This window comes from Gossypium arboreum, chromosome 7 (assembly GCF_025698485.1).
Source record: "Gossypium arboreum isolate Shixiya-1 chromosome 7, ASM2569848v2, whole genome shotgun sequence".
Taxonomy (NCBI): Eukaryota; Viridiplantae; Streptophyta; class Magnoliopsida; order Malvales; family Malvaceae; genus Gossypium; species Gossypium arboreum.
Window position 1 is genome coordinate 82,446,015 of NC_069076.1, and position 13,311 is coordinate 82,459,325.

General features: G+C 36.5%; 1 non-coding gene across 1 annotated transcript; it reads right to left on the reverse strand.

Annotated features, from left to right (window-relative positions):
- Positions 1–1,766: 1,766 nt before the first annotated feature.
- On the reverse strand, positions 1,767–1,873 carry LOC128296188 (small nucleolar RNA R71). The gene has a single exon (XR_008286736.1). It is a non-coding gene; the product is annotated as a small nucleolar RNA R71 (small nucleolar RNA).
- Positions 1,874–13,311: the final 11,438 nt, after the last annotated feature.

The following is a 13,311-nucleotide window of genomic DNA, read 5'->3' on the forward strand; positions in this document are numbered from 1 at the left end:
AATTGCACACGGCCTGAGGACCTTCACACGGGCATGGCACACGGTCGTGTCCCTGTCGAGACAAAGTCTATTTCTATTCAGAAAAGGCTAATTTTGGGCTATTTTGGGCATTCCAAAGTCTATATAAACACCCTAGAAGAGGATCAAAAGACACGCAGAGTAGAAGGCAGGAAATACTTAAGGACAGCCTTCGAAATCAGCTCGGAAGCAAGATCTACTTCAAGATTGAAGATCTCAACTCAATTTCCTTAGAAGTTCTTTGGGTTTCTTTATATTTTGTTGTTTTCCCAATTTTGAGATGTTTTCCATTATTATGAACTAAACTCTCTAAATACCTAAAGGAGATGAAACCTAAGACGGATCTTATTACTATTTGACTTATATGATAAATACTTGTTCTTATTCTTAATTGTGAGTTTTAATTCTTGTTTTAATATTTCAGGATATTAATTCAGGTTTTGATGTGCTTATTCAGTGGAGCAAAAGTCCTTGTTTAAGAGTAGATCCTCCATAAGTAAGCAAAGTTGCATGCATCCTAGAGATAGGACGACATAAATCTGTCGGATTAGAGTCAAATCTAATAAGGGAATCCATAGACTGAGTTAATGCGACAATAGGGGTTTTAATTAGAAAGAGATTTCAATTAATCAACTTAGAGTCAGTTGTTTTTAGTCTCGAGAGAGATAATAACATAAACTAAGGACTTCTACGGATTAAGTCAAGTGAATAAATCGTCTAATTCAGAAGTAATCAATGAGGTCTAGGTAGATTCTTCCTTGGGTGTTGTCTTTTCCATCGGTTTTCTAAAGAGTATTTTCCAACTTTAATCTCTGTCGTAATCTTAGTTAATTAGATAATTAGTTTTAGTTTAAAAACATCATTTAATTCTTAGGCTAAATAATAAAAAAATAGTAATTACTAGTACTTTTAGTGCTCGTGGATACGATATTCCCGGTCTCACCATAACTATACTACTATTCGATAGGTGCGCTTGCCTTAGTCGAATTTTTTTTAGTTAGTTTCACAACCATCAAGTTTTTGGCACCGTTATCGGGGACTAAGATATTAGGAATGCTTAATGTTTATTACTTTAGCCATTTTTTTTATTTTTATTGCAATTTAATTTTGTTTTTGTTTTAATTACTAAATTTTCTTTTATTTACTTCTGTCAAGTTTTTATAGTTTTTGACTAGAAGAAACCTGTTAGGACCTTTGCTTTTTGATAGTGAGATCGAGAGCACAGCTGCAGAAATCGAAGAGAAATAAGGTGAAGCCTACAATGCATAGAGGAAGGGCGAAAGGGCGATATTCACACTAATACTGAGGAGATGGCTGAAAATCAAAATAATCCGCTACCTCCTGTGGTTGCTGTAAATCCAGTAAATCAGGATCCTGCTCCTCATACTATGTATGATTATGCTAAACCTACTTTAACAGGAACTGAATCGACTGTAGTCAGACCTGCTGTTGCTGCAAATAATTTTGAACTGAAGCCTAAGATGAGTCAAATGATACAACAGTTTGTTCAGTTTGATGATTTACAGGACGAGGATCCAAACACTCATTTAGCAAATTTTTAGGAATTCTGCGACACTTTTAAGATCAATGGTGTTTCTAATGATGCCATTCGCCTGCTGTTGTTTCCCTTTTCATTAAGGAATAAGGCTAAACAGTGGTTGATCTCGTTACGATGAGGGTCAATAACCACTTGGGAACAAATGACCAAAAAATTTTTACTTAAATATTTTTCGCCGGCTAAAACAGTTAAATTGAGGAATGATATCTCTTCTTTTATGCAGATAGATCTAGAAACTCTTTATGATGCATGGGAGAGATACAAGGACTTATTGAGAAGGTGCCTTCACCATGGGTTACCTCTATGGTTGTAGCTTCAGAATTTTTACAATGGTATGAACCCCTCAACAGGGCAATTGATCGATGCAGCCATTAGTGGAACTTTAAACAATAAAATACCTGAAGATGCTTACGAATTTATTAAAGAAATGTCACTGAATAACTATTAGGGGCAAGTCATAAGAATGAAACTGAAAAAAGTAGCTAGTGTCTTCAACCTCAACGCGGTTTGTATGGTTCTACTCAGGTACATCACAACACTGATTATCCATCCTTCAACCCTAGCATCGAGGAGGAACAAGTCTACTATATGGGTAATAATTCTAGACCTCCAAATAATCCGTATAGTAACACTTATAATGCAGGTTGGAGGAACTATCCCAATTTCTCGTGGGGTGGTCAAGGAAATCAAAGATCACAACATCCTCCAGGTTTTCAACAACCACCTTACCAACAAGAGAAGAAGCCGAACCTTGAAGAAATGCTAAGAAATTCATCTTGGTAGCAGAAACACGTTTCCAGAATACTGAAACAGTGCTTAAAAACCAGCAAGCATCTATTCAAGGGCTCAAAAATCAAGTAGGCCAACTGGCTAAGATGATATCAGAGAGACCACAAGGTAGCTTGCCAAGTAACACTGAAACTAACCCAAGAGAACAACTTTATGCTATTACTGTTTGAGATGAAGATGGTTAGTTGAACTTGAACTAGAACCGAGGCAACGATCTGTGGTAGCAAAGGTAAGGTTGAGGTGAATCACAGCGAACATAAACTGGTAAGTAGAGAGTATACACCGCAAGTGCCATACCCCAATGCGACAAGGAAAGGCCACACGGATGAACAATTTGGTAAATACCTTAAATTATTAAAAAAGTTGCATACTAACTTATCGTTTATTGAAGCTCTTTCGCATATGCCCAACTCAGTGAAATTTCTAAAGGAGCTCTTGGCTAATAAACGAAAGTTAGATGATTCGATGCATGTGGAATTAAACATAGTTTGCTCAGCCATTCTACAAAATAAGCTACCCAACAAGTTGAAAGATCCAGGGAGTTTTACGATTCCTTGCTTAATTGGTAGTTTGAATGTTAACAATGCTTTGGCTGATTTAGGGGTAAGCATTAATGTTATGCCCTATAAAATGTTTAAACAACTAGATCTTGGGAAACCCAAACAAACTAGGATGAGCATTTAATTAGCAGATAAAACCATTAGATTTCCTAGGGGTATAATTGAAGATGTACTCGTTAAAATCGACAAATTTATATTTCTAGTAGACTTTCTTGTTTTAGACATGGATGACGATAGTTAAACTCCTTTAATTTTAGGACGACCCTTTTTAGCAACTGCTAGGACTATTATTGATGTCGATACAGTTGAGTTAATACTTCGGGTAGGCGATGACATGATTAAACTCCAAGCTCGTGATTCTATCAAAAAGACTAGTGATCGACATGATTACACAAGTTCTTTTAATAGGAGTAACCTTGTTGTTCAACCTTCTTTACAGGAAAAACTTTCAAGAAGTACAAATGAACCACATTCCAATCCATGCAATGACAATACTATCCATGAAGAGTGAAGGCTACAGATCAAGGAACTAGATGAATGACGAACACAGGTTAAGGAGAAACCGAGAATACACGATGAATCAAGGCAGTGCCATGACAAACTTAAAGGTGAATCGAATCAACTTATGGTTGGAGACAAAGTACTGTTAAATGAAGTAGACCCTTATGTTGCTGCTTCTGAACCTAATGGAGAAATCTCTTTTACGATACTCAACGTTTTCCCATAAGGTACAGTTGAGGTAACTTATTCCAAATTCAGCACTTTTAAGGTAAATAGTACTCGTATAAAACCTTATTTTGATGAGATTGATAGCAGGAATTAGGGGTTTCAACTCTTCAAACCACCATGATCATGCAAATATGAGGTGAGTCGAGCTTAGACTATAAATAAGCGCTTCTCGAGAAACAACCCGAGCAATAACACCACTAACCCATTTATTTTATCTATTTTTCGTGTTTTTATACAGGTAAAGTGACCCACACAGCCTGGACACACGGGTGTGTCCTTGGCTGTGTGGAAACAGGGCTGAAATTTCCTAAAAATTGACATGCACATGGCCTGTGATAAATCCACAACGGCGTGCAACACAGTCGTGTGGACCACACTGCCTAGACACATGGGCATGACCTTGACCGTGTGAAACCTGGAGCTTACTTTTTCAAATTTTAAACAAGTCAGAGAGTTACACGGGTAAGGCACACGGTCGTGTGTTCAGACACACAGGCGTGTGGGAGATCACACAGGCATGGGAGAAGCGAAAAACATAGCACATGGCCGGGTGACACGGCCATGCGGACTAAACGTCCTGGAAACACGGGCGTGTCCTAAGTCGTGTAATGAATGGCATTAAACTTTCAGGACTCAAATGGGTAATAATCGAGCCACACGACCGTGTATCCCAACACGGGGCTAAACACGATCGTGTCACCACTTTTTAACCCTAAATCACTTTTGACTTTTCTATTCTTGTCTTCTTCTACCTCTCAAAAGACCTAGCTGCCACAGCCCTCAAACCTCCATCACTCCGGCCACCTTTAGCCACTAATCGCACCAGCAGCCCCCTCCCCTCCCCTGTCCGACCGACCCTCCCCCACTCCTCCTTGCTACAACACAGCCTAAATCATTTGAACCCTCTCTTTCCCCCTTCTCTCTCACCTTTTCCCCCTCAATTCACACACACCCCCCACGCGCATCAGACCTTATTCCAACCCACTCTACACGCACTACCCCCATCGACCGACCCACCCCGCGCGCGCACCAAGCTTCATCACACACGACCACTGTCTGTTAGTCATTTTTCTCCCCTTTTACCCCCATTCTCTTCATTTATTTTACTTTCTTTATTTTATTTTATTTCTTTATTCATTTATTTATTTTTGGTTATTTTACCCACCGCTAATAATTTTCATAGTTATGATTCTTATTTCTGTTTAGTGATTTTCTATTTTACTGATGATAGAGTTGGACTTATACATACTGCTACATCTACTTATCATTTCTATTAGTTATTTTTGGTCTTTTGTGTTTTCATTGGTTCTCATTTATTCCTGCTCTACCCACCCCATGATGAGTATTATCATTATTTACTTTCTATATCTCATTTTTGTCTCAGTCTCTATTTAATTGTTTCTTTATCTATATATTGCTTCCATGTCTAATATAATTAGTCTTTGTCAGTTCATATTCATTTTTATTCTTAATCACTATTTCCGATATTTCTATTTTTAAATATAACTTGATTTGTCTTTTAGTTCTGATTTGTTTATCTTTAGTACTATTTCTCTTCTTTTATTTATCACTATCCCTTTGGTCTCTTTGATTCATATGCAGTGTCACTACTTGGTTTTGGCATGCTTAAGTATTTGTCCATATTATTTTAAGAGAAATTTATTATTTTGGACTACTCAGATTTTTACTTGTAGATTTGGGGATTATTATATTGATGACTTACAGTTTGTTATTTGCAGGTATATCATGACAAACACACGAGGCAAAAAGACCGCCGTCCCTACTTCGAAAAAGCGGAAGGGTCCTGGCGCAACCTCTTCAAGCGCCTCGACCGAAGCTCGTCACCCTCTGCTTCGATTTTCGTCAGGGCCACATGACGACTTGTTTCAGCTTCTTCTAGTACGACCATTAGGAGTGGGCCATTGTATTGACTGGACTGCATTGAAGCAGGTCGGACTAGCTGATGAGGTTCGTGCTTTCATTACCACTGCCCCGTGGGATCAGTTCTTTGCGATTATCGAGCCCACCTATTCAGAGCTTACCTTAGAGTTTTGCACTACTTTCCATCTACAGCATGTGATGAATACCCATAACGAGGCCGGTACTATCACTTTCTGACTTGGTGGCTTAGTACGACTTATGAGCATCTCTGAGTTTGTCGCAGCTTTTTGCATCTACACGGATGAGTTTGTAGGTGCCGATAACTTTCTTTGCCTCTACCGTCACATCCATCACTCACCTTCGTGTTGTTAGACCGATCTCATAGCTAGTCAGATCTGTTATGACGTAAGCCGCTCACAGGCGACATCTCTTTCTCCGGCTTTATCATACATCCATGCCTTACTAGCTCACACGCTGACTGGCAGGAGAGAGAGCACAGGAGTTGAAAGTACTACTGACGCATACTATCTTTGGAGTATGGCAACTGGTCACATCTTTGATTTGGTATACTTCATAGCGCTTGCTTTTCGCCATCAGATAGACCGCCATAAGAAGGGTCCCATCTGTCTTGGTCCCTACGTGACTCGTCTCGCTCGTCATTTCGGCCTCTTCGACACTCTAGAGATGTCATCGACACTCACACAAGTAAACCAGATGGCTCCTCAGGAAATTTCTAGTATGATCCACAAGAGGATGATAGAGAGATGCCATGGATTTGACCCCCCTCAGTACAGACTTGTTCACTCTGATGACCAAAACGAGCCAGAGGACATTACTGATAATGTCCCTCCCCCTCACGAGGACCCACACCCACTGCCACCATCGAGTCACCGACCTTCTGCAGTCACTTTGACCGATATATCCAAGCGACTCACTAGCTTCGAGCAACAGTGTTTTGCGAGGTTTGATAGCATCGAGGCCACTTTGCAGCAGATCTGCCAGCACTTCAACATCTCACCTCCACCACCACCACTTTAAGATCCATCTATTGATGAGGACTTTTAAGTCCATTTATTTTATCTTTTATTTTTCTCTTTATTTTTATTTTTATTTTAGTTTTAAGGACTTGTCGTTTATACTTTTAAACTATGTTTATCTTTATCGCTATTATAGAGTAACCCTTTAATTCTCTTCACTGTTGTGTTTATTTTCTTACTAGTAGCGCCGACTCATGCACATCATTGGCCATATCTACAATTTTCACTATCATTATTCCAAGGATTCCCTCCAAAAATTCAGGGCAATTCCGCTTCTCTCCCTCTCTTATGATATTATGCGTCTATTGTTATCTACCTTTGTACATTGAGGACAATGTACATCTTAAGTGTGGGGAGGTTATTTTTATTATCCCTAAATTTTTATCTCGTTCTCAAATAATGTTCTCATATTACTCTTAGAGTTAATTCTGATTAATTTATGATTTTTATTGATATGTATTGAATTTAATCATAGGGAATTGTGCATTGATTGTTTAAACTTTAAAGGCATTAAAGAATCAAGCATGATAAGTTGACTTTTGAGAATTAAAATTGCTAGGTTGTTTCCCTGAATTGAGGTATTATCTTGAAGTTTTGAATTTGCAGGATTGACATCAAAAGCCATAATTTTTGTGAGATCTTAAGCCTTTAGAGTATATATCCTTTCTTGCTCACTTTTATTGTTGCTTATGAGTGTGTCAATACTAATTTGTTATTCTAGAACTTGCTTTGATTATACATGTCGAGACCACACCATTGATTTGATATACCGAGATGATAAAGGCACTTAGGCTTTAACCCACTTACCCCATAAAAAGCCTACCCATATAATTGACCCTTAGCAAACCCTTTGAGCCTTAACCGTTGTTTCTTGATTTTTCCCCTTAATGTTAATCCACAACTTAACCCTTTTTGATTAGTTAAGAATTTCTCCCCTTTCATTGACTCCTTTTTATCAAGATTTGATTTGATTACTTACCTAACCAAGATCGTTTATTTTAGTTGCTGAATTATTTCTTACTATGTACTTTCTATTATTGTACTTGTTCTTATTCTTAAAAAAAATCGTACATTTATTCATTCAACTACATATTGTTTTAAAGAGCTTGGATAAGTTATAGTTATTATATTGAGGGAAAGCTCACTTCATCTTAGGAAGTTTTATTTCTGGCACCTATTTGTAATTCAGTAATTAGTTTTATTCTTCTAAGTTGGGTAATTTATTAAATTAATCTCTATTCTAACCCTCTTTTTCAGCCTTTATCCATACCTTTAACCCAAGCCCCATTACAACCCTGTTGAAGACCTTTTGATTCGTGTATCATCTCATTTATAGTGGTGGAGATTTGATTTTCATGCAAGCCTATGGTAATAACTTTTCATGTTTGACTATTGAGTGCTTAATTATTGAACCTTAAACACTTCAAGTGATTTAAGTGAATCTTTAGAGAGGATTTCAACTCTTGTCAATTTGGAATTTAAGATGATTACTTAGATAAAGGGGGATACATATGATTTTATCATTAAAATGCTCAACTTGGATTGTTTGAAACTTTGATGTTCTTTTAGTTGAATCCTCAATGTGTGATTATCTGTGGATAACTTCGAAACATTATTGATGAGAATTATAAGTTAAGAAGAATTAATTTTAATTGTGAGTTGAGAATTTTGCTTGAGGACAAGCAAATGCTTAAGTGTGGGGATATTTGATAAACCATAATATATACATGTTTTTACCCTATGCTTGGCATATTTTTGGAAGGATTATCATAAGATTTAATGAATTTGATGCTCATAATCCTTTAATTTCATGTTTTATACTTAGGAGAGCTTAGGATAGCAAAAAGAGCAAGAAACGGGCCAAAAACAGACAAATTGGGCCTAATTCAGTGTTTCACACGGCTTAGGCACTTCCACACGGGTAATCTACACGCTTGTGTGTGACACACGGGTAGGCCACATAGCCATGTCGGCATTAAACCAAGTCAGAATTGCACACGACCTAAGGACCTTCACACGGGCGTGGTACACGGTCGTGTCCCTGTCGAGCCAAAGTCTAATTCTATTCGAAAAAAGGCTAATTTTGGGCTATTTTAGGCATTCCAAATTCTATATAAATGCCCTAGAAGAGGATCAAAAGACACGCAGAGTAGAAGGCAGAAAATACTCAATGACAGCCATTGGAATCAGCTCGAACGCAGGATCTACTTCAAGATTGAAGATCTCAACTCAATTTCCTTAGACGTTCTTTGGGTTTCTTTATGTTTTGTTGTTTTCCCAATTTTGAGATGTTTTCCATTATTATGAACTAAACTCCCTAAATACCTAAGGGAGATGAAACCTAAGACGAATTTTATTACTATTTGAATTATATGATAAATACTTGTTCTTATTCTTAATTGTGAGTTTTAATTCTTGTTTTAATATTTCAGGATATTAATTTTGGTTTTGATGTGCTTAATCAGTGGAGCAAAAGTCCTTGTTTAAGAGTAAATCCTCTATAATTAAGCGGAGTTGCATGCAATCCTGGAAATAGGATGACATAAATCTGTCAGATTAGAGTCAAATCTAATAAGGGAATCCATAGACCAAGTTAATGCGACAATAGGGGTTTTAATTAGAAAGAAATTTCGATTAATCAACCTAAAGTCAGTTGTTTTTAGTCTCGAGAGAGATAATAACATAAACTAGGGATTTCTACGGATTAAGTCAAGTGAATAAATTATCTAATTCAGAAGTAATCGGTGAAGTCTAGGTAGATTCTTCTTTGGGTATTGTCTTGTCCATCGGTTATTCTAAAAAGTATTTTCCAACTTTAATCTTTTTCGTAATCTTAATTAATTAGATAATTAGTTTTAGTTTAAAAACATCCTTTAATTCTTAGGCTAGATAATAAAAAGATAGCAATTACTAGTACTTTTAGTCCTCGTGGATACGATATTCTCGGTCTCACCATAACTATACTATTGTTTGATAGGTGTGCTTGCCTTAGTTGAATTTTTTTTAGTTAGTTTCACGACCATCACTCACCCCCACGCTGCAGCCACCGTTCCCCTTCGACCACTATGCCTCCACACTGCCCTACCACTGCTAGTTATCCTTTTTCCCCTTTTGCCCTTCCTTTTTCTTTATTTCTTTATTTATTTCTTATCTTTTATTATTATTATCTAGATTGTTTTATTTCTTTATTTATTATAATTAGTATTATTATTAGCGCTTTTTCTTTTCGATTCTATTTGTTACTGTTTTAAATTAATATAATAGTTATTGCTACTCTTTAATTAAATTACTTGCTCATTGTTTCTATTACTATTGGTTCTTTATTCTTAACATTAGATTTCTTTATTTATGTTTTTGCTTATTGCTTTTATTTCTAATATGATTAGTCTATTTAGGTTACTTGTTATTATTTTTATTTTAAGTATGTCATGATTTGTTCTTTCTTATTTCACCAAGTTGCTTCATGCTAGTGTTACTATATGAATTTCGCATGCATGAGTACTCGTACATTTTGTTTTCGGAGTAATTGGCTATTTGGACTACTTGTATTCTACTTTCCTAAGCTTAGTTTGCATATTTGGTGATGCTTCATTTATTAATGAATTCTTTTCTTCTTCAGGCACACAATGACGAACACTCGCGGCAAGTCTAAGGTCGCTGTCCCCGCTTTAAAAAAAGTAGAAGACCCCTAGTGCGACTTCCTCCTCTAGTGCTTCTGCCGAGGCCCACCACCCTTATCTCAGATTTCCTGCAGGCCCCAAGAGGATTTCAGTTACTTAGACAGCGCCTACTAGGTCTAGGCCACTGTATCGATTAGTTCGCATTGGAGCAGGTCCGCCTAGCTGACAATGTTCACGCTTTCATTACTACAGCTCCGTGGGACATATTCTTCTCCATCATCTAGCCCATATACATAAAGCTTACATTGGAGTTCTGCACGATGTTTCTTGTACAGCAGGTCATGACGACTCATGATGAGCCAGGCATTATCACTTTTTAACTTGGTGGTTTGGTACGCCACATGATTATCCCCGAGTTCGGCAATGCTATAAGACTTTACACCAAGGAATTCATGAGTGCTGAGACCTTCCTTTATCTACATCGGTACATCTATTACACTCCATCTCATAGTTGGATTGAGCTTAAAGTGAGTCAGACACCATATGACGCTAGTCGCTCGAAAGCGACCTCTCTTCCTCCAACCATACAATACCTTCATACACTTTTAGCTCACACTCTGACCGGTAAGAGGGAGAGCACTGGAGTCGTTAGTACTCATGACGCATATTTTCTGTGGAGCATGGCCACTGGGCATGTCTTTGACTTGGCGTACTTCATCGCCTTAGACTTTCGCCATCAGACTGACCGCCATAGGAAGGGCCCCATATGTTTAGGCCCTTATGTGACTCGCCTCACTTAGCACTACTGTCTCCTAGACACACCGGAGTGGTCCTCTACACTCACACTAGTCGGCCAAATATCCTCTTAGGGGATCTCGAGCATGATACATATGAGGATGATCGAGCAGCATCGTGGAATAGATCCCCCTCAGTATCAATTAATTCATTCTGTAGCTCAAAATGGACCTGAGGACTTCACTGATGATGTTCCTCTCTATCATGAGGACCCACCATAGCATCCACCTTCGAGTCACTGCCCTATTCCTTCTGCTCCTACTTTAGAGGACGTCTCAGAGTGGCTCACTCGCTTTGCGCAATACTGCGCTCAGAGGTTTGACAATCTTGATGCAACATTGTGGAGGATTTGTCAGCATTTCCATATCTCCTCTCCAAAGTCGATGACTCACGACACTGATGTGTTTGACGATGAGGACCATTAAGTCCATTTATTTTATTTTTATTTTTATTTCTAGTTTTATTTCTATTTTTATGTTTATTGTTATTTTTTAGACTTCTTTTACTTTTATATTTTGAGTTATTTTTTTATTTATTATGGTTGTTTCTAATCAAGTATAATCCCTTAATCTTCTTTACCACTTGTGTTTATTTTCTTAATAGCTTGCTTAGAATTATGCACTACATTTAAGATTTATCTACAATTCTGCTTTTCACTATTCTAGGGATTTCATCCAATATTCAGGCAATTTCAATTCTCTTCCTCTCTTATGATATTTTGTTTCTACTATGATTATTTTTCTTTGTACATTGAGGACAATATACATCTTAAGTGTGGGAAGGTTATTTATATGATTATTACAAAATCCCTGAATTATGTCTTGTGTTCAAGTAATTTTCTTATATTACTATTAGAATGAATTCTTATCAATTTGTGATTATCATTGATTTGTTTTAGATTAAATTCATAGATATTTGTGCATTGATTGTTTAAACTTTAAGACATGAGAGAACCAAGCATAATAAGTCTATCTTCAGAATTAAAAATTTTAGGTTGTTTCCCTGAATTGAGGTATTACCTTGAAGTTTGAGATTTGCAAGATTGATATCAAAAACCATAATTTTTTGTAAGGTTTTGAGTCTTTAGAGCATACACTTTTTCTTGCTCATTTTATTATTGGTTATGAGTGTGTCAATATTGATTGGTTATTCTAGAACTTGTTTCAATTATGCATGTCGAGACCACACCTTTGATTTGATATACTGAGATGATAAAGGCACTTAGGTTTAAACCCACTTATCCCATAAAAAGCTTACCTTCATAATTAACCCTTAGTGAACCCCTTTGAGCCTAACACATTGTTTCTTGATTTACCCATTAATGATAACCCATAACTCATTTTTTTGCTCATTGAGAATTTTTCCCGTTTTATTGACTCCATTTTTATCGAGATTGATTTGGATAATTTCCTGATTAAGCCAATTGATTAAGTTGCTAAATTATTTCTTCTTATTTACATATTAAAAAATCATAAAAAAGAAGAAGTAGTTATTTAGTTCTTTGTTAATTGAGCTTGAACTGTTAAAATTCATATTTTGAGAAGAAGCTCGTGTTATTCTTGAATAGTTTTGATTGATGTAATTATTTTTAATTCAGCATTTTTTATTTTTCTCGTTTGGTAATTTATCAATTCAATCTCGATTCTAACCTTTCTTTTTCAGCCTTTCTCCACACCCTTAACCTAAGCCCCATTACAACCTCTTAAAGACCTTTTGATTTGTGTATCATCTCATTTTATAGTGGTGGAGATTTAATTTTCATGCAAGCCTATGATAATGAATTTTCATGTTTGACTATTGAATGCTTATTTTTGAACCTTAAACACTTTGAGTGATTTGAGTGAATCTTTAGTAAAGATGTCAATTCTTGTCGGTGTTGAATTAAAAGTAATTACTTAGATAAGGGGAAATACCTATATTTTCATGCTTTAAAAATGTTCAACTTGGATTGTTTGAATCTTTAGTGCTCTTTTAGTTGAATTATCAATATATGATTATTTTTGAATTATGACAAAACACTATCGATGATAATTATGAGTTGAGAGGTTTAATTTTAATTGTAAGTTGAAGATTTTGCTTGAGGACAAGCAAATGCTTAAGTGTGGGGATATTTGATAAGCCATAAAAGTAACATGTTTTCATCCCATACTTGACATGTTTTTAGATGATTTATTATGTAAATTAGTGAATTTGATGCTTCTAATCCTTTAAATTTATGTTTCTATGCTTAGGTGAGCATAGGGAAGTGAAAGGAGCGAAAAACGGGCCAAAATTAGACAAAATAAGTTGTTTTCAAGAACCATACGACCTGGGCACTTCCACAT